A 26,341-nucleotide genomic window follows, 5' to 3' on the forward strand; every position below is an offset into this window, starting at 1 on the left:
ATAGTAGACTAGGGGTCAGCCTGATGAACCAAACTACCCAGTAGTAAACTAGGGGTCAGCCAGAACCAAGCAGTAGACTAGGGGTCAGCCTGATGAACCAAACTACCCAGTAGTAGACTAGGGGTCAGCCTGATGAACCAAACTACCCAGTAGTAGACTAGGGGTCAGCCTGATGAACCAAACTACCCAGTAGTAGACTAGGGGTCAGCCTGATGAACCAAACTACCCAGTAGTAGACTAGGGGTCAGCCTGATGAACCAAACAGCCCAATAGTAGACTTGGGGTCAGCCTGATGAACCAAACAGCCCAATAGTAGACTTGGGGTCAGCCTGATGAACCAAACTACCCATTAGTAAACTAGGGGTCAGCCTGATGAACCAAACTACCCAGTAGTAGACTAGGGGTCAGCCTGATGAACCAAACTAGCCAGTAGTAGACTAGGGGTCAGCCTGATGAACCAAACTAGCCAGTAGTAGACTAGGGGTCAGCCTGAGGAAGCAAACAGAGTAGTAGACTAGGGGTCAAACTGATGAACCAAACCCAGTAGTAGACTAGGGGTCAGCCTGATGAACCAAACTACCCAGTAGTAGACTAGGGGTCAGCCTGATGAACCAAACTACCCAGTAGTAGACTAGGGGTCAGCCTGATGAACCAAACAGCCCAGTAGTAGACTAGGGGTCAGCCTGATGAACCAAAGCCAGTAGTAGACTACATGATGAACCAAGCAGCCCAATAGTAGACTAGGGGTCAGCCTGATGAATCAAACTACCCAGTAGTAGACTAGGGGTCAGCCTGATGAACCAAACTACCCAGTAGTAGACTAGGGGTCAGCCTGATGAACCAAACTAGCCAGTAGTAGACTAGGGGTCAGGATGATGAACAAACAGCCCAGTAGTAGACTAGGGGTGAGGATGTGAACCAAGCAGCCCAATAGTAGACTAGGGGTCAGCCTGATGAACCAAACTACCCAGTAGTAGACTAGGGGTCAGCCTGATGAACCAACAGCCCAATAGTAGACTAGGGGTCAGGATGATGAACCAAGCAGCCCAATAGTAGACTAGGGGTCAGCCTGATGAACCAAACAGCCCAGTAGTAGACTAGGGGTCAGCCTGATGAACCAAACTAGCCAGTAGTAGACTAGGGGTCAGGATGATGAACCAAACAGCCCAGTAGTAGACTAGGGGTGAGGATGATGAAACAAGCAGCCCAATAGTAGACTAGGGGTCAGCCTGATGAACCAAACTACCCAGTAGTAGACTAGGGGTCAGCCTGATGAACCAAACTACCCAGTAGTAGACTAGGGGTCAGCCTGATGAACCAAACTACCCAGTAGTAGACTAGGGGTCAGCCTGATGAACCAAACTACCCAGTAGTAGACTAGGGGTCAGCCTGATGAACCAAACTACCCAGTAGTAGACTAGGGGTCAGCCTGATGAACCAAACTACCCAGTAGTAGACTAGGGGTCAGCCTGATGAACCAAACTACCCAGTAGTAGACTAGGGGTCAGCCTGATGAACCAAACTAGCCAGTAGTAGACTAGGGGTCAGCCTGATGAACCAAACTAGCCAATAGTAGACTAGGGGTCAGCCTGATGAACCAAACTACCCAGTAGTAAACTAGGGGTCAGCCTGATGAACCAAACTAGCCAGTAGTAGACTAGGGGTCAGCCTGATGAACCAAACTAGCCAGTAGTAGACTAGGGGTCAGCCTGATGAACCAAACTAGCCAGTAGTAGACTAGGGGTCAGCCTGAGGAAGCAAACAGCCCAGTAGTAGACTAGGGGTCAGCCTGATGAACCAAACTACCCAGTAGTAGACTAGGGGTCAGCCTGATGAACCAAACTACCCAGTAGTAGACTAGGGGTCAGCCTGATGAACCAAACAGCCCAGTAGTAGACTAGGGGTCAGCCTGATGAACCAAACTAGCCAGTAGTAGACTAGGGGTCAGGATGATGAACCAAGCAGCCCAATAGTAGACTAGGGGTCAGCCTGATGAACCAAACTACCCAGTAGTAGACTAGGGGTCAGCCTGATGAACCAAACTACCCAGTAGTAGACTAGGGGTCAGCCTGATGAACCAAACTAGCCAGTAGTAGACTAGGGGTCAGGATGATGAACCAAACAGCCCAGTAGTAGACTAGCGGTGAGGATGATGAACCAAGCAGCCCAATAGTAGACTAGGGGTCAGCCTGATGAACCAAACAGCCCAGTAGTAGACTAGGGGTCAGCCTGATGAACCAAACTAGCCAGTAGTAGACTAGGGGTCAGCCTGATGAACCAAACTACCCAGTAGTAGACTAGGGGTCAGCCTGATGAACCAAGCAGCCCAATAGTAGACTAGGGGTCAGGATGATGAACCAAGCAGCCCAATAGTAGACTAGGGGTCAGCCTGATGAACCAAACAGCCCAGTAGTAGACTTGATGAACCAAACTAGCCAGTAGTAGACTAGGGGTCAGGATGATGAACCAAACAGCCCAGTAGTAGACTAGGGGTGAGGATGATGAAACAAGCAGCCCAATAGTAGACTAGGGGTCAGCCTGATGAACCAAACTACCCAGTAGTAGACTAGGGGTCAGCCTGATGAACCAAACTACCCAGTAGTAGACTAGGGGTCAGCCTGATGAACCAAACTACCCAGTAGTAGACTAGGGGTCAGCCTGATGAACCAAACTACCCAGTAGTAGACTAGGGGTCAGCCTGATGAACCAAACTACCCAGTAGTAGACTAGGGGTCAGCCTGATGAACCAAACTACCCAGTAGTAGACTAGGGGTCAGCCTGATGAACCAAACTACCCAGTAGTAGACTAGGGGTCAGCCTGATGAACCAAACTAGCCAGTAGTAGACTAGGGGTCAGCCTGATGAACCAAACTAGCCAATAGTAGACTAGGGGTCAGCCTGATGAACCAAACTACCCAGTAGTAAACTAGGGGTCAGCCTGATGAACCAAACTAGCCAGTAGTAGACTAGGGGTCAGCCTGATGAACCAAACTAGCCAGTAGTAGACTAGGGGTCAGCCTGAGGAAGCAAACAGCCCAGTAGTAGACTAGGGGTCAGCCTGATGAACCAAACTACCCAGTAGTAGACTAGGGGTCAGCCTGATGAACCAAACTACCCAGTAGTAGACTAGGGGTCAGCCTGATGAACCAAACAGCCCAGTAGTAGACTAGGGGTCAGCCTGATGAACCAAACTAGCCAGTAGTAGACTAGGGGTCAGGATGATGAACCAAGCAGCCCAATAGTAGACTAGGGGTCAGCCTGATGAACCAAACAGCCCAGTAGTAGACTAGGGGTCAGCCTGATGAACCAAACTAGCCAGTAGTAGACTAGGGGTCAGCCTGATGAACCAAACTACCCAGTAGTAGACTAGGGGTCAGCCTGATGAACCAAACTACCCAGTAGTAGACTAGGGGTCAGCCTTGAACCAAACAGCCCAGTAGTAGACTAGGGGTCAGCCTGATGAACCAAACACCAGTAGTAGAACTGAACCAAGCAGCCCAATAGTAGACTAGGGGTCAGCCTGATGAATCAAACTTTCTAGGGGTCAGCCTGATGAACCAAACTACCCAGTAGTAGACTAGGGGTCAGCCTGATGAACCAAACTAGCCAGTAGTAGACTAGGGGTCAGGATGATGAACAAACAGCCCAGTTTAGACTGTGAGGATGATGAACCAAGCAGCCCAATAGTCGAGGGGTCAGCCTGAACCAAACTACCCAGTAGTAAACTAGGGGGCCTAACTAGCAGCCCAGGTAGACTTTTCCACCCAGGTGGTCAGCCTGATGAACCAAACTACCCAGTAGTAGACTAGGGGTCAGCCTGAACCAAACACCCAGTAGTAGACTCAGCCTGATAACTAGGACTAGGGGTATTTGAACCAAACAGCCCAGGTGGTTGTAGACTCTGAACCAAACACACTAAACTAGGGGTCAGGATGAACCAAAACTAGTAGACAGGTCAGCCTTGAACCAAACAGCCAGTAGTAGACTGGTCAGCCTGATGAACCAAACTAGCCAGTAGTAGACTAGGGTCAGCCTGAGGAAGCAAACAGCCCAGTAGTAGACTAGGGGTCAGCCTGATGAACCAAACTAGCCAGTAGTAGACTAGGGTCAGCCTGATGAACCAAACTACCCAGTAGTAGACTAGGTCAGCCTTTCCAAACTACAGGTGGACTTGTCTCTGAACCAAACACCCAGTAGTAGACTAGGTCAGGTATTAGCCAGTTCCACAGGTGGTTGTCTCTCCCACACCCGGGTAACTAGGCAGGTACTAGGGGTTTGAACCAAACACAGGTGGTTGTCTCTGAACCAAACTCAGTAGTAGACTAGGGGTCAGGATATGAACAAACAGCCCAGTAGTAGACTAGGGGTATTGAACCAACAGGTGGTCAGCCTGATGAACCAAACTACCCAGTAGTAAACTAGGGGTCAGCCTGATGAACCAAGCAGCCCAATAGTAACTAGGTCAGGTATTTTCCACAGGTGGTTGTCTCTGAACCCAGCCCACTAGGGGTCAGCCTGATGAACCAAACTAGTAGACTAGGGGTCATTGATGAACCAAACAGCCCAGTAGTAGACTAGGGGTGAGGATGATGAAACAAGCAGCCCAATAGTAGACTAGGGGTCAGCCTGAAGAACCAAACTACCCAGTAGTAGACTAGGGGTATTCCAAACACAGGTGGTTGTCTCTCCCACACTACCCAGGGTAACTAGGTCAGGTATGAACCAAACACAGGTGGTTGTCTCTCCAAACTACCCAGTAGTAGACTAGGGGTCAGGTGATGAACCAAACTACCCAGTAGTAGACTAGGGGTCAGCCTGATGAACCAAACTACCCAGTAGTAGACTAGGGGTCAGCCTGATGAACCAAACACAGGTGGTTGTCTCTCCCAATAGTAGACTCGGGTCAGCCTGACTGAACCAAACTACCCAGTAGTAAACAGGGGTCAGCCTTGAACCACAGCCAGGTAGACTAGGGGTCAGCCTGATGAACCAAACTAGCCAGTAGTAGACAGGGGTCAGCCTGATGAACCAAACGGGTAACTAGGCAGGTAGTAGTTTCCAAACAGGTGTAGTTAGGGGTCTCTCCCACCCAGTAGTAGACTAGGGGTCAGCCTGATGAACCAAAACAGTAGTAGACTAGGTAGCCTTGAACCAAACAGGTGGTTAGGGGTCAGCCTGATACCAAACTAGCCAGTAGTAGACTAGGGGTCTCAGCCCAATAGTAGACTAGGGGTGAACCAAACTACCCAGTAGTAGACTAGGGGCAGGTGATGAACCAAACTACCCAGGTGGTTGTCTGATCTCCCAAACTAGCCAGGGTAGACTAGGGGGGATGATGGTATTTTCAAACAGCCCAGTAGTAGACTAGGGTCAGGTGGTTGTCTCTCCCACACTCGGGTAACTAGGCAGGTATTGAACCAGGTGGTTGTCAGCCCAACTAGGACTAGGCAGGGTTGTCTCTCTCCCAGTAGTAACTAGGGTCAGCCTGATGAACCAAGGTGGCAGCCCAATAGTAACTAGGGGTCAGCCTGATGTAAAGGTGGTTGTCTCTCCCACACTCGGGTAACTAGGCAGGTATGAAGCAAACAGCCCAGTGGTAGACTAGGGGTCAGCCTGATGAAGCAAACAGCCCAGTAATCCCCTCCATGTAGCCTAACTCACACAGGTATTCCATAAACACAGGTGGTTGTCTCTCCAACCCCACACAATGTTTTTCAGGGTAACACTTAGGTATTTCATTCCACAGGTGACACTTTGTCTCTCCCACACTCGGGTAACTAGGCAGGTACACACCCCACACAGGTGGTTTCTCCAGTGTCATTAACACTCAACAAAACAGCATCCCATTGGTGCAGCTCTAACAACAACCAGTAGGAGATGCTGTTACACAGGTGGTTCTCTCCCACAGACTCAGGTAAATAAGAGGTCTTTATCTTTTCCAGACTCAGATAAACTAGGTAGGTATTCCACACAGGTCTTTATCTCTTCCATTCAGGTAACTAGGTAGGTATTTTCCACAGGTGGTTATCTCTCCCACACTCTGGTAACTAGGCAGGTATTTTCCACAGGTGGTTGTCTCTCCCACACTCGGGTAACTAGGCAGGTATTTTCCACAGGTGGTTGTCTCTCCCACACTCGGGTAACTAGGCAGGTATTCCACACAGGTGGTTGTCTCTCCCACACTCGGGTAACTAGGCAGGTATTCCACACAGGTGGTTGTCTCTCCCAGACTCTGGTAACTAGGTAGGTATTTTCCACAGGTGGTTGTCTCTCCCAGACTCGGGTAACTAGGTAGGTATTTTCCACAGGTGGTTGTCTCTCCCATACTCGGGTAACTAGGCAGGTATTCCACACAGGTGGTTGTCTCTCCCAGACTCTGGTAACTAGGCAGGTATTCCACACAGGTGGTTGTCTCTCCCACACTCGGGTAACTAGGCAGGTATTCCACACAGGTGGTTGTCTCTCCCACACTCGGGTAACTAGGCAGGTATTCCACACAGGTGGTTGTCTCTCCCAGACTCGGGTAACTAGGCAGGTATTCCACACAGGTGGTTGTCTCTCCCACACTCGGGTAACTAGGCAGGTATTCCACACAGGTGGTTGTCTCTCCCACACTCGGGTAACTAGGCAGGTATTCCACACAGGTGGTTGTCTCTCCCACACTCGGGTAACTAGGTAGGTATTTCACACAGGTGGTTGTCTCTCCCACACTCGGGTAACTAGGTAGGTATTTTCCACAGGTGGTTGTCTCTCCCACACTCGGGTAACTAGGCAGGTATTCCACACAGGTGGTTGTCTCTCCCATACTCGGGTAACTAGGCAGGTATTCCACACAGGTAGTTATCTCTCCCACACTCGGGTAACTAGGCAGGTATTTTCCACAGGTGGTTGTCTCTCCCACACTCGGGTAACTAGGCAGGTATTCCACACAGGTGGTTGTCTCTCCCACACTCGGGTAACTAGGCAGGTATTCCACACAGGTGGTTGTCTCTCCCAGACTCGGGTAACTAGGTAGGTATTTTCCACAGGTGGTTGTCTCTCCCATACTCGGGTAACTAGGCAGGTATTCCACACAGGTGGTTGTCTCTCCCAGACTCGGGTAACTAGGCAGGTATTCCACACAGGTGGTTGTCTCTCCCAGACTCGGGTAACTAGGTAGGTATTTTCCACAGGTGGTTGTCTCTCCCAGACTCGGGTAACTAGGCAGGTATTCCACACAGGTGGTTGTCTCTCCCAGACTCTGGTAACTAGGCAGGTATTCCACACAGGTGGTTGTCTCTCCCACACTCGGGTAACTAGGCAGATATTCCACACAGGTGGTTGTCTCTCCCACACTCGGGTAACTAGGCAGGTATTCCACACAGGTGGTTGTCTCTCCCAGACTCGGGTAACTAGGCAGGTATTCCACACAGGTGGTTGTCTCTCCCAGACTCGGGTAACTAGGCAGGTATTCCCCACTGTCTGTAAGAGGTTACATTACACTTCTTATACATGACTAAAGGTGTATATGTCCTGTTAGATTTATGTCAACAGCTTTATGTCACTAGGGACGTCCTGATCGTATCGCAGCGTAGCCCTGTTGTCTTGATGTTGTCATAGAAATAAGATGGCTCACAATATTGCCATCCCACTGTATAGATATCTCAGTGTAGGACATCCCCTGTCCACTCCATCTGCTTATTCAGTAAACATGTGGTCAGATTGTGGATCAGTTATACCATTGTGCTGACCTTTTTTTTACCGAATAAATGACTGGGAGGTAATAGATATGGAGTGTGACTCTCTTTGTTTACTGAATAAATGACTGGGAGGTAATAGATATGGAGTGTGACTCTCTTTGTTTACTGAATAAATGACTGGGAGGTAATAGATATGGAGTGTGACTCTCTTTGTTTACTGAATAAATGACTGGGAGGTAATAGATATGGAGTGTGACTCTCTTTGTTTACTGAATAAATGACTGGGAGGTAATAGATATGGAGTGTGTGACTCTCTTTGTTTACTGAATAAATGACTGGGAGGTAATAGTTATGGAGTGTGACTCTCTTTGTTTACTGAATAAATGACTGGGAGGTAATAGATATGGAGTGTGACTCTCTTTGTTTACTGAATAAATGACTGGGAGGTAATAGATATGGAGTGTGACTCTCTTTGTTTACTGAATAAATGACTGGGAGGTAATAGATATGGAGTGTGACTCTCTTTGTTTACTGAATAAATGACTGGGAGGTAATAGATATGGAGTGTGACTCTCTTTGTTTACTGAATAAATGACTGGGAGGTAATAGATATGGAGTGTGACTCTCTTTGTTTACTGAATAAATGACTGGGAGGTAATAGATATGGAGTGTGTGACTCTTTGTTTACTGAATAAATGACTGGGAGGTAATAGATATGGAGTGTGTGACTCTTTGTTTACTGAATAAATGACTGGGAGGTAATAGATATGGAGTGTGACTCTCTTTGTTTACTGAATAAATGACTGGGAGGTAATAGATATGGAGTGTGTGACTCTCTTTGTTTACTGAATAAATGACTGGGAGGTAATAGATATGGAGTGTGTGACTCTCTTTGTTTACTGAATAAATGACTGGGAGGTAATAGATATGGAGTGTGACTCTCTTTGTTTACTGAATAAATGACTGGGAGGTAATAGATATGGAGTGTGACTCTCTTTGTTTACTGAATAAATGACTGGGAGGTAATAGATATGGAGTGTGTGACTCTCTTTGTTTACTGAATAAATGACTGGGAGGTAATAGATATGGAGTGTGACTCTCTTTGTTTACTGAATAAATGACTGGGAGGTAATAGATATGGAGTGTGACTCTCTTTGTTTACTGAATAAATGACTGGGAGGTAATAGATATGGAGTGTGACTCTCTTTGTTTTTATAGCTTCCAGTTTATTCTCAGTTAGTCAGCACCTCTACACTAAATCATTTTCTATGGGTGTGTGCCAGCTCATTCTTTTTATTAGACTGTGCTGGCTATGTATATACAGTACAGTACATACTTCATCTATGTACATACAGTACATACTTCATCTATGTACATACAGTACATACTTCATCTATATATTTTAACTAAATATACAGGTTTAAAAATATATATATACTTGTGTATTGATTTTAAGAAAGGCATTGATGTTTATGGTTAGGTACATTGGTGCAACGATGGTGATTTTTTTCGCGAATGCGTTTTTGTTAAAGCACCACCCGTTTGGCGAAGTAGTCTGTGATTCATTGATAAATTAACAGAAACCACGTTGATTAAATGCAACGCTGAACAAGCTAGTTAAACTAGTAATATCATCAACCATGTGTAGTTAACTAGTGATTATGTGAAGATTGATTGTTTTTTATAAGATAAGTTTAATGCTAGCTAGAAACTTACCTTGGCTCCTTGCTGCACTCACATAACAGGTGATCAGCCTGCCACACAGTGTCCTCCTGGATTGCAATGTAATCGGCCATAATCGGTGTCCAAAAATGCTGATTACCGATTGTTATGAAAACTTGAGCGCGATGGGACAAGGACATCCCAGCTGGCTCAAACCCTCACCTAACCCGGACGACGCTGGTCCAATTGTGTGCCGCCTCATGGGTCTCCCAGTCATGGCCAGCTGCAACACAGCCCGGGATCGAACCCGGATCTGTAGAGACGCCTCAAGAACTGCGTTGCAGTGCCTCAGACCGCTGCGCCACTCGGGAGACCCAGTATTTTGTTTCTTGTTTCGTTTCTTGTCCCCAGCATCTGTGAATTTGTTGTTTTTTACTTCCACTACTTTGGTAATGTATACATACTTGACTAAAGGTGTGGGACCAGCAGCAAGATGGTTTGGGACCAGCAGCAAGCCTGAACCAGGCAGTAGTGTTTTTATACAGAGGGAAAGTCAGTGAGGTTAGGTCTGGAGTAACTAGAACAGACCTTCCCATTGACGTTAATGTCATTCTAGTTGAATGGTCTGCTTTACGTAACTCTGCTCTATGGGATGATTCACTGTAGTGCTCTGCTGGGTTTATATCAGCATGTTAGAGGAAGTACTTCCTCCTTTCCCAGAGCTCTGCGCCCATATGACACCCCTATACACACACACGATTTCCTGTCTTTTCTTGTCTTTTCTGACAGGAGGGCCCAGAAGGATATACTGCTGAGGTAAAATAAGTGTTTTAGTTAAAAATGAACCCCAGGAAGCTTTGTATTTCTGGTGGTTAATTAAACTCCCACATCTTTCACATTGACGACAATAGAGGGCATTGGCTGATTCTGTTCCCACTGTACACTAAACATTATACTTTCTAACGTAGGCCTAGAAGTTTCTAGAAACTCTCCAACCTTTTTCATTATCATCTAAAACTCTAAACTGATGCTAGATCAGCACTTATACTCAGACACTTACGGGCCCAACTACATTGGAACTTGACTTATCTCTACGAAAGGGATTGTTAGTGTTAAAGAATGTAGTGACGGTGTAGAATGACTACAATGCAGACAGGACTCGACAGAACTGCTTTTCCCACTAAAATGTGCGTGAGTCAGCCTTCACATGCCCTTATTTTGGGTTTCCCCGTATACTGTATGGGAACAATAGTGGTCCTGTTTGGTCTCTCGGTCTTCTCCTTTCTCTCCTTCTCTCTCCGTCCTCCTGAGGCGGCCCACTGAATACTCAGCCTTCAGTCTGGAAACCTGTGGGACACAAGTTGGCTATTCACGTCGGTCCTTTTCTCCTCTCAATCTCTCTCCACAAACACACACACTCCTGTACACACACACACACACACCTCAATCAGGCTATTCACTTTGTGCTTTCTCACACTCCTCTCCTCTCTGTCTGTACATCCCACCTACACATACTGGAGAAATGGTCTGGAACTGGTTTCCTACTCCTATGATGTGGCCCTGTTCCTCTATCTGCTCTCTGTGCATTTCAGATGTGTATGATTGCGGAACATTTGCTTGAAATTCAGTCACCGGTAATAAGATGCATGTAATCTGATATTTAGCTGAACATTTCTGATTGGAAACATTGAAAAGGCCATGTTTCTTCAATCTATACATTGTGTTTCTATGGTCTGAAAGCCCCACTGCAGCACACGCACGGGGAGGTCATCCAAGCAGCTCTCCACTGTCCCTGCCAAGACCTGTCTCCATCTAGCCCAGTAACATCAGCCCACAGGGCCCCTGCTATTGGGTTTCTGGCACTGCGTCTCCGTCAAACCAAGATCTTTCATCTTGGAAAGCCCATGTTCTCCGCAGGGCAGCCACTCAAATGGAGTCCATACTAAAGGCACGAGCCAAGTTGTGCCGATCAAACAAATGATGGTTGTCTTTAGCTCTGGCATCACTCTGTGTTCACAGTCAGTTTGGAGTCAAAGTTGTTTAGGAGAGACTGTTGGACTTATTTTGTGATGCAGTTTTTGCCAATGAGAAAAACACGTGTCGTTCAATGTCTGATCATACAATAAGATGATGTCCCTCTACTATGTCCTTCAGTTGGGCCTCTCTGCTGACATCTCTGCTTTCAGGCAGGATACAGCTAGCCTGGTCCCAGATCAGCTTGTGCTGTCTTGCCAACTATGGCCTTTGAAGTAGACGAGACTGCACAAACAGATCTTGGACCAGGTTTGGTTAGGATATAGCTGGTTTGATATTTAGTGACTGTGACTTCAGTAGGCTTGGCTGGGGTGAATTAGAGACTGGTGAATCTCTGGGGAGGTCGGAGGAGGAATGGTGGTGGGGGGTGGAAGAGCAGTGCATTAGCCTTGTTCCCACTGCAGAAATACAGTGTGTTATCAATGTTGAGGGTGTAGTAATGTACAGAATAGAGCCAATCCTTCCACAGTCCTCTGGGCCCCAGGGACCCCTGCTAGATGCTCAGCTATGAAGAGATGACAGAGAGGGGAGAGATGGAGGGAGAGAACAGAGGAATGAAAAAGAGACAAGCCTAGGAAGAGGGGCCAAGTTTTGAGTGGAAAGCTAGACTTCTCGAAGTGAGGGGAGGGTTGTACAGTACAACATTTTGTCTTTAAGATTCAGTCTTCTCAGAACTTTTCAGCAGGACAACACTGAGCAGCTCCTGGTAAACAAGACAAGGACACACTGAGTTTTGTAAGTACTCCTGTGTGTGTGTGTGTGTGTGTGTGTGTGTGTGTGTGTGTGTGTGTGTGTGTGTGTGTGTGTGTGTGTGTGTGCGTGCTTGTGCGTGCGACTCTGCCTAGCAAATGGTCTTCATTAGAGCCAAGTCAAAACTCTTCCTGTAATTCTGATGGCATGTTACCATGTTTACCTAAAGTAAGGCCTCTCGGCTGACAGGGAGGGAAGAACTCTCTTGCTCCAGTACACTCTCTCCCTCTTGCTCCAGTACTCTCTCTCCCTCTTGCTCCAGTACTCTCTCTCCCTCTTGCTCCAGTACTCTCTCTCCCTCTTGCTCCAGTACTCTCTCTCTCCCTCTTGCTCCAGTACTCTCTCTCTCCCTCTTGCTCCAGTACTCTCTCTCTCCCTCTTGCTCCAGTACTCTCTCTCTCCCTCTTGCTCCAGTACTCTCTCTCTCCCTCTTGCTCCAGTACTCTCTCTCTCCCTCTTGCTCCAGTACTCTCTCTCTCCCTCTTGCTCCAGTACTCTCTCTCTCCCTCTTGCTCCAGTACTCTCTCTCTCCCTCTTGCTCCAGTACTCTCTCTCTCCCTCTTGCTCCAGTACTCTCTCGCTCCACAGAGTTTTTGTTATCCTGTAAAAGTTGTATAGTGCTCCCTCTCCCTCTCTTTGACTTGTCCTGTCTAATGGATAGTGATGAGAGTTACTGTTGTGTTGGAGGGACCCAGGTGGCTCTGGTTACGGAGGATTCTTCAATCTGCACATGCTCAGTCTACACTACCCTGGTACTGACCAGATCAATCTGGCACAGCGCTTAGCAACACAGCTGGGAATGCTTCAGTGAATAGGTGGCTCTAAAACTCTCAGAAAAGACAGCGACTCTGTGATGAAGTCAAACTTGTGCTCTGAAAACCACAGAACTCTCTGACGGTTTATCTACTTAGTGGTCCCCTCTTTAAACATAGTTTCTCTGCATTTACTGATTTTATACACACACACACACACAATACAGGGCTTTGAAATAGGGCGCCTTCAGGGCTTCTTATAAACATTGTAAAACGGACTAAATACACCCAGGATTTATTTTTACTCCCAGTTGATGTTGAGACGTGATCGCCCCTCTGACCCCGAGCAGGAAGTGGGGAGCTGGCTGGGTGTGTGTTGAGGGAGTATTAGGCTAGAGTAAGGCATTGTGTAAATCTGCCTCCCTTAATGGCACCTTATTCCCTATGTAGTGCACTACTTTTGACCAGAGCCCTATGGGAATTGGGTGCCATTTGGCACACTATCCAATTGTTAAGTGGATGTGGGTTCTTCAGGGCTGGTGTGTGAGGGTTGCACATATACTGGGACCTGTCATGAATCTACAACCATGGCATTTTTGGGGGAGATTCTGGTAATCTGTCCAAGGTTACTTTTTCCAGTTGCTCACTTTCTCCTCCTGTTCAGAGAAAACATTCAGCTCCTTACATAAATTACCCGAAGACTTTTCACAAAGTACAGACTCAATCATTTCCCTCGACCAGTAAGGTTTGTGATGAATGAAACCAAATAAAGCCATCCATCCAGAAACAGTAGTTGCTGTTAAAACGAATGAGGTAAATGTGAAAACGTGATCCCTTTCATCCCCAAAAAACTCAGGTGATGGATTGCAGGTGTGTGTGTGTGTGTGTGTGTGTGTGTGTGTGTGTGTGTGTGTGAGACATGTGGTGCTTTAGCCCCTGGTAGGTATATAATTTCACTTCCTGTGTGGCCAGAAACACAGCTGTTTCCTTCGCTCTTTAATCACAGACAACCAGTTGTATCAAAGAACCTACTGAGACATACCTCTCCCTGGAGCAGTATGTACACCACTGCAGTAGAAACTAGAACCCCCGTAGAAACTAGAACCGCAGTAGAAACTAGAACCGCAGTAGAAACTAGAACCGCAGTAGAAACTAGAACCCTCATAGAAACTAGAAACCTGTAGAAACTAGAAACGCAGTAGAAACTAGAACCCCCGTAGAAACTAGAAACCTGTAGAAACTAGAACCCCCGTAGAAACTAGAAACCTCTAGAAACGCAGTAGAAACTAGAACCCCTGTAGAAACTAGAAACCTCTAGAAACGCAGTAGAAACTAGAACCCCCGTAGAAACTAGAACCCCCGTAGAAACTAGAACCACTGCAGTAGAAACTAGAACCACTGCAGGAGAAACTAGACCCACAGCAGTAGAAACTAGAACCACTGTAGAACTGGGATTTAAAGGGAGAAAATCTCCTTTAATCTTTAATGATCAAGGATTAAAGCCACACTCCTGAATGTTTGTTTTAGCCGAACAGCAGCTCCACTGAGTGGTTTGTCAATGCCATAAAGCTGAGCGATGGGGCTATGGTGGTCAAATTGTGGTCAAAAAGAATGACAAGATGTTATCCCTTTCTCTGTATGGACACAGTGTTGCAACACGTCAACCTGCTACACAGTTACATGACTAAATATTTAACCTTCTCAATCCTCCTCATCCATTGTTGGCTGTAGCTCCCACAATAGCAAGTAAACACGTGTCATCATGTTGATTTGGGCCAGCTAGTCCTCTGGTATGTGTTGTGGAATGATTGGGATCCTCTGAATTCCAGGAACAAAGGGCTGGAGCAGGTCGTTGGAGGGTAGTAAATCAGGGACAGACAGGAGGACCAGGGGGAAGGACAGGCTGGCTTCTCTCAAACCTGTGGCCAGAGGCTAGGGGGAAGGATGAGGGGTAGAGGACCAGGGGGGTGGACAGGCTGGCTTCTCTCAAACCTGTGGCCAGAGGCTAGGGGGAAGGATGAGGGGTAGAGGACCAGGGGGATGGACAGGCTGGCTTCTCTCAAACCTGTGGCCAGAGGCTAGGGGAAGGATGGGGGTAGAGGACCAGGGGGTGGACAGGCTGGCTTCTCTCAAACCTGTGGCCAGAGGCTAGGGGGTGGGGGGAAGGATGAGGGGGTAGAGGACCAGGGGATGGACAGGCTGGCTTCTCTCAAACCTGTGGCCAGAGGCTAGGGGGAAGGATGAGGGGTAGAGGACCAGGGGGTGGACAGGCTGGCTTCTCTCAAACCTGTGGCCAGAGGCTAGGGGGAAGGATGAGGGGTAGAGGACCAGGGGGATGGACAGGCTGGCTTCTCTCAAACCTGTGGCCAGAGGCTAGGGGGAAGGATGAGGGGTAGAGGACCAGGGGGTGGACAGGCTGGCTTCTCTCAAACCTGTGGCCAGAGGCTAGGGTGAAGGATGAGGGGTAGAGGACCAGGGGGATGGACAGGCTGGCTTCTCTCAAACCTGTGGCCAGAGGCTAGGGGAAGGATGAGGGGTAGAGGACCAGGGGGATGGACAGGCTGGCTTCTCTCAAACCTGTGGCCAGAGGCTAGGGGGAAGGATGAGGGGTAGAGGACCAGGGGATGGACAGGCTGGCTTCTCTCAAACCTGTGGCCAGAGGCTAGGGGGGAAGGATGAGGGGTAGAGGACCAGGGGGAAGGACAGGCTGGCTTCTCTCAAACCTGTGGCCAGAGGCTAGGGGGAAGGATGAGGGGTAGAGGACCAGGGGGATGGACAGGCTGGCTTCTCTCAAACCTGTGGCCAGAGGCTAGGGGGGGGAAGGATGAGGGGTAGAGGACCAGGGGGATGGACAGGCTGGCTTCTCTCAAACCTGTGGCCAGAGGCTAGGGGGAAGGATGAGGGGTAGAGGACCAGGGGGATGGACAGGCTGGCTTCTCTCAAACCTGTGGCCAGAGGCTAGGGGGAAGGATGAGGGGTAGAGGACCAGGGGAAGGACAGGCTGGCTTCTCTCAAACCTGTGGCCAGAGGCTAGGGGGAAGGATGAGGGGTAGAGGACCAGGGGGATGGACAGGCTGGCTTCTCTCAAACCTGTGGCCAGAGGCTAGGGGGAAGGATGAGGGGTAGAGGACCAGGGGGATGGACAGGCTGGCTTCTCTCAAACCTGTGGCCAGAGGCTAGGGGGAAGGATGAGGGGTAGAGGACCAGGGGGATGGACAGGCTGGCTTCTCTCAAACCTGTGGCCAGAGGCTAGGGGGAAGGATGAGGGGTAGAGGAGCAGGGACGGTGTGTCTACACACACACACACACACACACACACACACACAAATGGCTAGGCGCCAGCCGAACCAAAGCATGTGGAAGCCTTAAGAATGAGTGTGCTCTCATACTCATACTCCCTTAAAAGAAAAAAGTGGCAAAAAGTGGCAATAGTAATAGTAATAGTACTGTTTGTCCATCTTGAGATGCCGTAGCCAGTATACACTTCCTCAAAATGGTCAGAATTAATCTAAGATGATTTAGATTTTTGTTGCGTATTTGTCCACTAAGATGTTTGGTGCAGTATTTGTCCACTAAGATGTTTGGTGCAGTATTTGAAGTAATTTTTTTTAACATGAAAACGAGTCGTCTAGCGTTGAATGACAACAAACACTTAATTGAAGAATCCCTACTGTTGACCAATAACCGACGAATGTGCGTAGATTTCGGCTCACGGCCTTCAGCTTGCCTCGAGATAATATTGTGTGCACGAACAGCAGAAAAAAACCCTTGCCAAAGACCAAAATCAACAAAAACATCACAAAAACTCGTCATAATATACAGTACCAGTCAAAAGTTTGGACAGACCTTCTCATTCAAGGGTTTTTCTTTATTTTCATTATTTCATAGTTTTGATGTCTTCACTATTATTCTACAATGTAGAAAATGGAAACAAATAAATAAAAACCCTTGAATGAGTAGGTGTGTTTTTTGACTGATACTGTATGCACAAACTATTCCCAACTGTTTCAGATGGGAAGCGTGAGTTTATCCTCTCTCTCTGAAGATGTTTCATGTTGAGGGGAGGGGGGGTGGTGTGAGTGAGAGGGGGGTGTGGCATGCCTGTGGTCCAGTGTCACATGACGGGGTGAGGTGGGAGGGGCCGTGGGGTTCCTCGGTGACTGGACTGGCTCTCACTAGGGGGCTGCTCTTCAGCACGGGACAACACACACGGTGAGTTTGCGGTTCTGCCTCCCTCGCAGTGTGTACTGTGTGTGTGGTTTCCTTGTTCTCCCCTCTCTTTTTCTCTGCTTTTGTTTTTCTCCCTCCGTCTCTTCTAGTTTCCTGTTAGTCTGTGGTACAGTACTAGCTCGCTCTTTACTCTGCTGCCGCGGAGCTACTGTGTGTGAGTGTGCATCTTTCTGTGTTTATGTTAGTGTGTATTTGTTTGTCTTGATAGAAAGTTCCACTCAGATGTACTGAGGTATGACTGTAGAGGGGAATAGGCTTTTTGTGAAGTTTCTCTGTTGTACTGTACTCCCGAAACCTGGCATTGTTGCTGGTTCATCCTCTAGTTTTTCTCTGTTGTTCTGAGCTCTTGGGGGTTTGGGGGCGGAGCAGGGGAGCACAGAGTGGAGGGACGTGGGGGGGGGGGGGGTTCGGGGATATGAATTTTGTGTGTCTCTCTAACATGGCGTCTGCAGCTCCAGGGCCAAGCCCTGTAATCAATCCTGGGAGGTGAGGGGCTGTTTGCATAAACCACTGCTTCTCTGCTGCTGCCATGTTAAATGACATTTCTCTGTTTCTGCTGGGCTCTGGTTAATTTCAGCTCTCCTTTCCCCTCGTTCCGTCTTTTCTCTAACTTTCCTCTAACGACATGATCCACACATGGGGCTGTGTAGTGCTGGACATTGATCCATGACATTGCTGTATTGCATACAGACCAGGTACAGAACATGGAGGGAGGCAGTGCAGAGCAGTACAGTACATGGAGGGATTTCCACACGTGGAAAGAGGCAGATACTTTTAGTATAGAGGGTGTGAGACCCTGCTGTGAAGTCGTCTCCGGCCGCCTGTTCAAAGTGAAAAGTAGTCCCTGTAGTTAAAATGATGGAGTGATGTGTCTGGAAGGTGGAGATGGATGACTCTATCTCTTTCATCCTCTCTCTCTTCTTTGATTGCATATTGCTGTTCTTATTGGCTGTCACAGTAAAAGCAGAACTATGGCACTGCTCTGACAATGGCTTCCCTCAACCTATGTTTTGTTTAAACATGTTTGACCCCAGCTATTTTCCATAGGCATATTCTCACTGATATCAGGCAGTTAAAAATAAGCTGAATAATGCAACCACTCTTCACCTTTTGAGTCAGTCAGATCTGATCTACACACACACTAGTTCAAAGGAGCTCTGTTTTCTGGACAGTTAGGGGCTCTGGTGCATTGCAAGGCGAGAACAGACACCTTGGCTCTTCAACAGCTGCTGATGTGATGCCAGAAAGGTCGTCATTACCTCTGCATTCTCGTGTGAGTGTTAGATTCCCAGAGGTATGGTTCTGTCTGTAGACATCCGTTAAGTGGGTCTACTATTATCTACTATTACATATTATTTCTTCACTTCTCCTTGGTCATGCGTTTACATACCATTATGGCGGGTGGAGTATGACATGTAGCCATGTAATGTATGTCCTTGTCTCCTGAAATGGTATGTATGAGGTCAGTGGTTTTAGTTCTGAGATGGTATGTATGAGATGATGAGGTCTGTGGTTTTAGTTCTGAAATGGTATTATGAGATGATGAGGTCTGTGGTTTTAGTTCTGAAATGGTATTATGAGATGATGAGGTCTGTGGTTTTAGTTCTGAAATGGTATGTATGAGATAATGAGGTCAGTGGTTTTAGTTCTGAAATGGTATGTATGAGGTCAGTGGTTTTAGTTCTGAAATGGTATGTATGAGGTCAGTGGTTTTAGTTCTGAAATGGTATGTATGAGGTCTGTGGTTTTAGTTCTGAAATGGGTATGGAGATAATGAGTGGTTTTAGTTCTGAAATGGTATGTATGAGATAATGAGGTCAGTGGTTTTAATTCTGAAATGGTATGTATGAGGTCAGTGGTTTTAGTTCTGAAATGGTATGTATGAGGTCAGTGGTTTTAGTTCTGAAATGGTATGTATGAGGTCAGTGGTTTTAGTTCTGAAATGGTATTATGAGATGATGAGGTCTGTGGTTTTAGTTCTGAAATGGTATGTATGAGATAATGAGGTCAGTGGTTTTAGTTCTGAAATGGTATGTATGAGGTCAGTGGTTTTAGTTCTGAAATGGTATGTATGAGGTCAGTGGTTTTAGTTCTGAAATGGTATGTATGAGATAATGAGGTCAGTGGTTTTAGTTCTGAAATGGTATGTGTGAGATAATGATGTCTGTGGTTTTAGTTCTGAAATGGTATGTATGAGGTCAGTGGTTTTAGTTCTGAAATGGTATGTATGAGATGAGGTCTGTGGTTTTAGTTCTGAAATGGTATGTATGAGATAATGAGGTCAGTGGTTTTAGTTCTGAAATGGTATGTATGAGGTCTGTGGTTTTAGTTCTGAAATGGTATGTATGAGATGAGGTCTGTGGTTTTAGTTCTGAAATGGTATGTATGAGATAATGAGGTCAGTGGTTTTAGTTCTGAAATGGTATGTATGAGGTCAGTGGTTTTAGTTCTGAAATGGTATGTATGAGGTCAGTGGTTTTAGTTCTGAAATGGTATGTATGAGATGATGAGGTCTGTGGTTTTAGTTCTGAAATGGTATTATGAGATGATGAGGTCCGTGGTTTTAGTTCTGAAATGGTATGTATGAGATAATGAGGTCAGTGGTTTTAGTTCTGAAATGGTATGTATGAGGTCAGTGGTTTTAGTTCTGAAATGGTATGTATGGGATAATGAGGTCAGTGGTTTTAGTTCTGAAATGGTATGTGTGAGATAATGATGTCTGTGGTTTTAGTTCTGAAATGGTATGTATGAGGTCAGTGGTTTTAGTTCTGAAATGGTATGTATGAGATGAGGTCTGTGGTTTTAGTTCTGAAATGGTATGTATGAGATAATGAGGTCAGTGGTTTTAGTTCTGAAATGGTATGTATGAGGTCAGTGGTTTTAGTTCTGAAATGGTATGTATGAGATAATGAAGTCAGTGGTTTTAGTTCTGAAATGGTATGTATGAGATAATGAGGTCAGTGGTTTTAGTTCTGAAATGGTATGTATGAGATAATGAGGTCTGTGGTTTTAGTTCTGAAATGGTATGTATGAGATGAGGTCTGTGGTTTTAGTTCTGAAATGGTATTATGAGATGATGAGGTCAGTGGTTTTAGTTCTGAAATTGTATGTATGAGATAATGAGGTCTGTGGTTTTAGTTCTGAAATGGTATGTATGAGATGAGGTCGGTGGTTTTAGTTCTGAAATGATATGTGTGAGATAATGATGTCTGTGGTTTTAGTTCTGAAATGGTATGTATGAGATAATGAGGTCTGTGGTGTTAGTTCTGAAATGGTATGTATGTGATAATGAGGTCTGTGATTTTAGTTCTGAAATGGTATGTATGAGATAAGGATGTCTGTGGTTTTAGTTCCAGTGAAGGACAGTGGAAGGAAGGAAGAAGGGAAGGGGTGCAGACTGGTGTGTATTTCATCAAACAAGGACGATACATCTAACATTACTGATACCGACCCAACCAACCATTTATCGAGGGCATATTACAGCTATAAATAGCCTTTACTAGAGGAATGTGACGTTTTGAAATGAATTATGTCAACAAATATGGGCGATTTCTAACCGGACAATTGATATCTACAACATTTAAAAATAGTAGTAGTTTAAAGGCCAATATAAACAAGTAACTGATGCACATTGTTATGAATTTAGCATTATCGGGATAATTCAGTAAATGTAGCGTGATATGGATTTTTGTCTATATCTCCCAGCTCTAGTACTTCTGGGATATATGTATGTGTATAGGGAGGGGTAGAAGGGATTTGATGTGGATTAAGGAGGGGTGCAGAATAGCAGGTTTAGGGAGAGTTGAGGGGTCGGTCATCTCTTTCTGTCTGCAGTGACGGATAGATTGGGGTCTACTGTTGATCACTGTGCTGATGGAATGATGAACTGCTGTGTGTGTGTGTGTGTTGACTAGGACCCACTGTATTAAAGGAATGATCAACAGCACAGTGGATGTGTAGAGGTCCTCACACTGAGAGACTGAGTGTCTGTAGACATGTAGTACCAACGTCACTTTGACTGGTATTGACATCTTCCCAGTGTCACTTTACTCTGACCAGACTGTCATGAGATCCATGTAACACATCTAGATGACATCTGTCTGAAGCCTTATTTATTCACCGTTGACTTCATGTCAATGACAAAATGACATCACCTCCATAACACATACTAGGGCTGGGAATTGCCAGGGACCTCGCGACACGATATTATCATGAAACGTATGTGCCAATACAATATCTATTCCGATTCTCTCCATTCAGTATGTATTCCGATTCTCTCCATTCAGTATGTATTCCGATTCTCTCCATTCAGTATGTATTCCGATTCTCTCCATTCAGTATGTATTCCGATTCTCTCCATTCAGTATGTATTCCGATTCTCTCCATTCAGTATGTATTCCGATTCTCTCCATTCAGTATGTATTCCGATTCTCTCCATTCAGTATTCGTATTTATGTATTCCGATTCTCTCCATTCAGTACGTATTGCGATTCTCTCCATTCAGTATGTATTCCGATTCTCTCCATTCAGTATGTATTCCGATTCTCTCCATTCAGTACGTATTCCGATTCTCTCCATTCAGTACGTATTCCGATTCTCTCCATTCAGTACGTATTCCGATTCTCTCCATTCAGTATGTATTCCGATTCTCTCCATTCAGTACGTATTGCGATTCTCTCCATTCAGTACGTATTGCGATTCTCTCCATTCAGTATGTATTGCGATTGAATTCTGATTCCGTGTTCCAAACATATTGCTCACCATATGTCTGCGGAGGGACAAGAGAGCCATGACAACACGTGTTGATCAGTGATGGAAGTAAAAGTCCAGTCCAGAGGTAACGTGTCATAATACACCAAGCTGCATGATTTGGGTTGCTAAGGTGTTTTAGCACAACGCCGTTGAAAGCAGTCCTCTCCCTAATTCTCTCCCTGTGGTTATTTCTCTCTGTAGTCGTACCAGTGACTCGGGCAGAGAGGTCAGATTCTGGAACCCTGCGCCCCAACACTAGCTGTCAGAGAACAATTCCACACTGATACACTATGACCTCAGCAAAACAAACAACCGGCAGTAGCATGACCTGTAATAGGCTACTGCTAATTATTTTTTATTTTGTTCACCTTTATTTAACCAGGTAGGCTAGTTGAGAACAAGTTCTCATTTGCAACTTGTGACCTGGCCAAGATAAAGCAAAAGCAGTTCAACACATAAAACAACACAGAGTTACACATGGAATAAACAAAACATAGTCAATAATACAGTAGAAAAAAGACAACAAAAAGTCTATATACAGTGAGTGCAAATGAGGTAAGATAAGGGAGTTGAGGCAATAAATAGGCCATGGTGGAGAAGTAATTACAATATAGCAATTAAACACTGGAATGGTAGATGTGGAGAAGATTAATGTGGAAGTAGAGATCCTGGGGTCCAAAGGAGCAAGATAAATAAATAAATACAGTATGGGGATGAGGTAGGTAGATAGATGGGCTGTTTACAGATGGGCTATGTACAGGTGCAGTGATCTGTGAGCTGCTTTGACAGGTGCTGCTTAAAGCTAGTGAGGGAGATTTGAGTCTCCAACTTCAGAGATTTGTGCAGTTCGTTCCAGTCATTGGCAGCATAGAACTGGAAGGAAAGACGACCAAAGGAGGAATTGGCTTTGGGGGTGACCAGTGAGATGACATCACCGAAGTCGAGGATCGGTAGGATGGTCAGTTTTACGAGGGTATGTTTGGCAGCATGAGTGAAGGATGCTTTGTTGCGATATAGGAAGCCGATTCTGCGGGCAGGGATCGGTTGAAGAGCATGCATTTAGTTTTCCCTGCATTTAAGAGCAGTTGGAGGCCACGGAAGGAGAGTTGTAATGGTGTTGAAGTTTGTCTGGAGGGTTGTTAACACAGTCAACACAGTTAATGCTGCTGGCTAATGGCTCGTTCTCTTAGCTTCTCTGAAGAAGGCTCATAGATAATATCATTAGATGGACCTTGATACAATTAACATTAGTCTAATGATGACTGAGGCAGAAACAGAATGGTAACTAGGCAGAAAAGGCAGAAACAGAATGGTAACTAGGTGGAAACAGAATGGTAACTAGGCAGAAAAGGCAGAAACAGAATGGTAACTAGGTGGAAACAGAATGGTAACTAGGCAGAAAAGGCAGAAACAGAATGGTAACTAAGTGGTAACAGAATGGTAACTAGGCAGAAAAGGCAGAAACAGAATGGTAACTAGGTGGAAACAGAATGGTAACTAGGCAGAAAAGGCAGAAACAGAATGGTAACTAGGTGGAAACAGAATGGTAACTAGGCAGAAAAGGCAGAAACAGAATGGTAACTAGGTGGAAACAGAATGGTAACTAGGCAGAAAAGGCAGAAACAAAATGGTAACAGAATGGTAAACAGTCAGGCAGGTTACAATTGTGTAGGTTCAGGCTAAAGACGCGTCTTAACTGAAAATTTAAAGATTCTAATTCTGAAGTGGACTCTTTCACTTCCATTTGAAGCTGTCTTGCTAACTCCCATAGTCAAACATGATTGGCATGACAATGGCCATAGTAGTTAGCTATACAGCACATACTGATCTGGGAACAGGCTAAGAGGTGGTGTCGCAGGAGGAATCTACAGTTGGTGTAAAAAGATCCTGCTCAACATAATGAGGAAATGGTCCTATGCATACTTTCACCAGACTATGCTGCATATCTGACCTGACTCTGTGTCGATGTGTGTTGATGTTACACAGGTAGATAATGTCCCTGTATTGTGTAGGCAGTTAGGGGTCCTTGCGTTGTCTGTTTTCTGTCAGAAACAGTGACAGGTCAGATAATGAGACAGATAACAGCACTGCAGCATGACTGAATGAACCCCTCAACCCCTCTGTCTGTCTAACATCCCTCTGTGAAACACTCTATCACTGGGAGTCTGTGGTAGGTATGGGGTGCCGTTTGTCAAGTTACATGTTTTGATGTAGGTTTTATCAGGTCGATGCACATTGTTACAATCTGAAGACGATTACACCTTGAAAATATGTTGGAGTGTTAGAACATGCTCTCTTCGTCGTTTTATGTTTTATTGTCCATACATTTTTAAATGAGTGTCTGAGATTGTGTCATGTATTGGGCATACAGATGTGTTTGGTAAACAACTCTACACACACACACAGCAGTACATATCCCCAGCATCAGGTGACAACATCTGCTTTCACAGCCCTGCGGGGTCGTAGGCCACATTCTCAGGAGACCAGAAATGGAGAGGACCCTGGGAAACGGGCTTGGCTACACAAACACACCCGCATATAAGCACAACACTTCCCCAGTTCATTTTGGGGCTTCTCTTTGGGTCTGGCTAGGGGGTATTTGTACCATAATGCAGAGTAATGCCTGGTCTTACTGGCTCTGTCATATGACGGTGACTCATCATGTGTGCACTGTACTTGACAATGGCTTCTGTGTCCCAGGATCTGATGGCTCATATGCAGTGTTGATGATGCCAGGCTTTCTTTTATTCTTCACATGCATTGTCATCTCTTCCCCTCTTTCCTCTCTTTCCTCCCAGGTTCTTGACCTGAGATTCATAGGAAGAATGAAACCAGGACTCGTCACAACTAGTTGGACTTTTGACTGTTAGAGGAAGTCTGTTTTCTGATTTCTTGATTAATAATAGTTTGGAGTAGCGTATTCAATTTGCTTTAGAAAGGAGCTTATGGACAAAATGTCATTGTGAACATGTAGACTGAGAGATGGCTACTCACTCTGGCTATTACCATAAAGCCTTAGTTCGACTGGCGTCTATCTTCTGCCCTCTTTATGGATCCCTCTGTCTTTCTCTTGTTCTCTCTCATGGGTCTCGGAATGTGGAGAAAAAGTACACTCATAAAAAGGCTTGTGACCAGCACAGTGAGGTTGGAAGTGTTCTAGTTGTAGTGCTTATGAACTTGACCCCCCTCCTCCCCCCATGTCATATCAGTTAGGGGAGGAATGATGTCATAAACATATAACTTCATTTGCATAGTCAGCACTTCATTTGCATTGTCCCAAATAACATATCAACTAACCGCAGCCCTAACCTTTTGATTAACATCATCTGACAAATGGTGAACATATCACATTGGGTTTAAAAACTGAAATAATTAGTGTTTGCACTTACTGGACTAGTTTAGGTAATGTAGTTCTTCCCTGTTTTACAAAATGCTCTCCCTCCTGAAGACACAATGTGCAGTAGATGCAGGGCTAGATTATAGACAGTGTAGGACAGGTGTCAAATATCTGTTTGTAGTTATCTGGCTGTTAAGTGGGAATGCCCCAAGCTATGCATGGAGAGAGTGAATCACATCTATTCAGTTCCCTCCGCTCTTCTCCTGTCTATTCCTCTCCTGTCTCTGGTATTGGGACTTCTGTCTTTATTTACAGAGCAAAGCAACTGCATACTCTGCAATGACAGACAAAACAACATTCTTTATGGGCCATCATTGAAACCAGGAGCACAACAATTCCAGTAAATCTGGAAAAGTATTTTTATTTTTTTGTGGGAATTCTAAAAGTATTTTTCTGTGGATTCTTACGAAATGCATGTTTCATGCCAATTTCATATTGAAATGAAGGGAATCTCTATTTAATTTGAGGTTGACACACCCTTTCACAGCAACAACCTGGTTGAAGAGTTTCAAGGGATAGGAGAGCCCACTGGAGTTGGAATCTGGGGATGATTAGATGCCCATAAATGGAGAAGACACATTTCAGTTGTACAACTGACTAGGTATCTCCCTTTCCATGATAAAATGATGAGGGCCAGGTTGGGAATGTAGCCATGACATCAGGGTTAACACCCTTACTCTTACAATGAGTGTCACCTAAATGAAGGCATTTTAATGACATGTCCTCTCCTCTTTGCAGTGCCATGGGATCTTTAATAACCACAGTGAGTCAGGCCATCTGGTTAACATGTTTTATTTTAAATTTAACCTTTATTTATCTAGGCAAGTCAGTTAAGAACAAATTCTTATTTACAATGATGGCCTACCCCGGCCAAACCCAGACGACGCTGGTCCAATTGTGCGCCGCCCTTTGGGATTCACAATCACGGCCGGTTGTGATACAACCTGGATTCGAACCAGGGTGTCTGTAGTGATGCCTCTGGCACTGAGACACAGTGCCTTAGACTGCTGCGCCACTCGGGAAAGACTGCCATCCGAAAGACTGCCATCCGAAAGACTGCCATCCGAAAGACTGCCATCCGAAAG

General features: G+C 45.8%; 1 protein-coding gene across 7 annotated transcripts in view; it reads left to right on the forward strand.

Annotated features, from left to right (window-relative positions):
* The window catches only part of LOC115127490 (septin-9-like), a 197,642-nt gene that overhangs the window by 122,280 nt on the left and 49,021 nt on the right, over positions 1–26,341 (forward strand). The window contains exon 1 of one of the 7 annotated variants that reach the window (XM_065010510.1): positions 12,052–12,110. The exons of 4 other annotated variants lie outside the window; for them this stretch is intronic. The gene's annotated coding sequence lies outside the window, so the exon portion shown is untranslated. Of the gene's footprint in view, positions 1–12,051; positions 12,111–17,003; positions 17,090–17,186; positions 17,262–26,341 lie in introns of those variants that run through there. 2 more of the 7 variants (XM_065010509.1, XM_065010511.1) reach the window with 2 other exon arrangements.

This window comes from Oncorhynchus nerka, linkage group LG26 (assembly GCF_034236695.1).
Source record: "Oncorhynchus nerka isolate Pitt River linkage group LG26, Oner_Uvic_2.0, whole genome shotgun sequence".
Lineage (NCBI taxonomy): Eukaryota > Metazoa > Chordata > Actinopteri > Salmoniformes > Salmonidae > Oncorhynchus > Oncorhynchus nerka.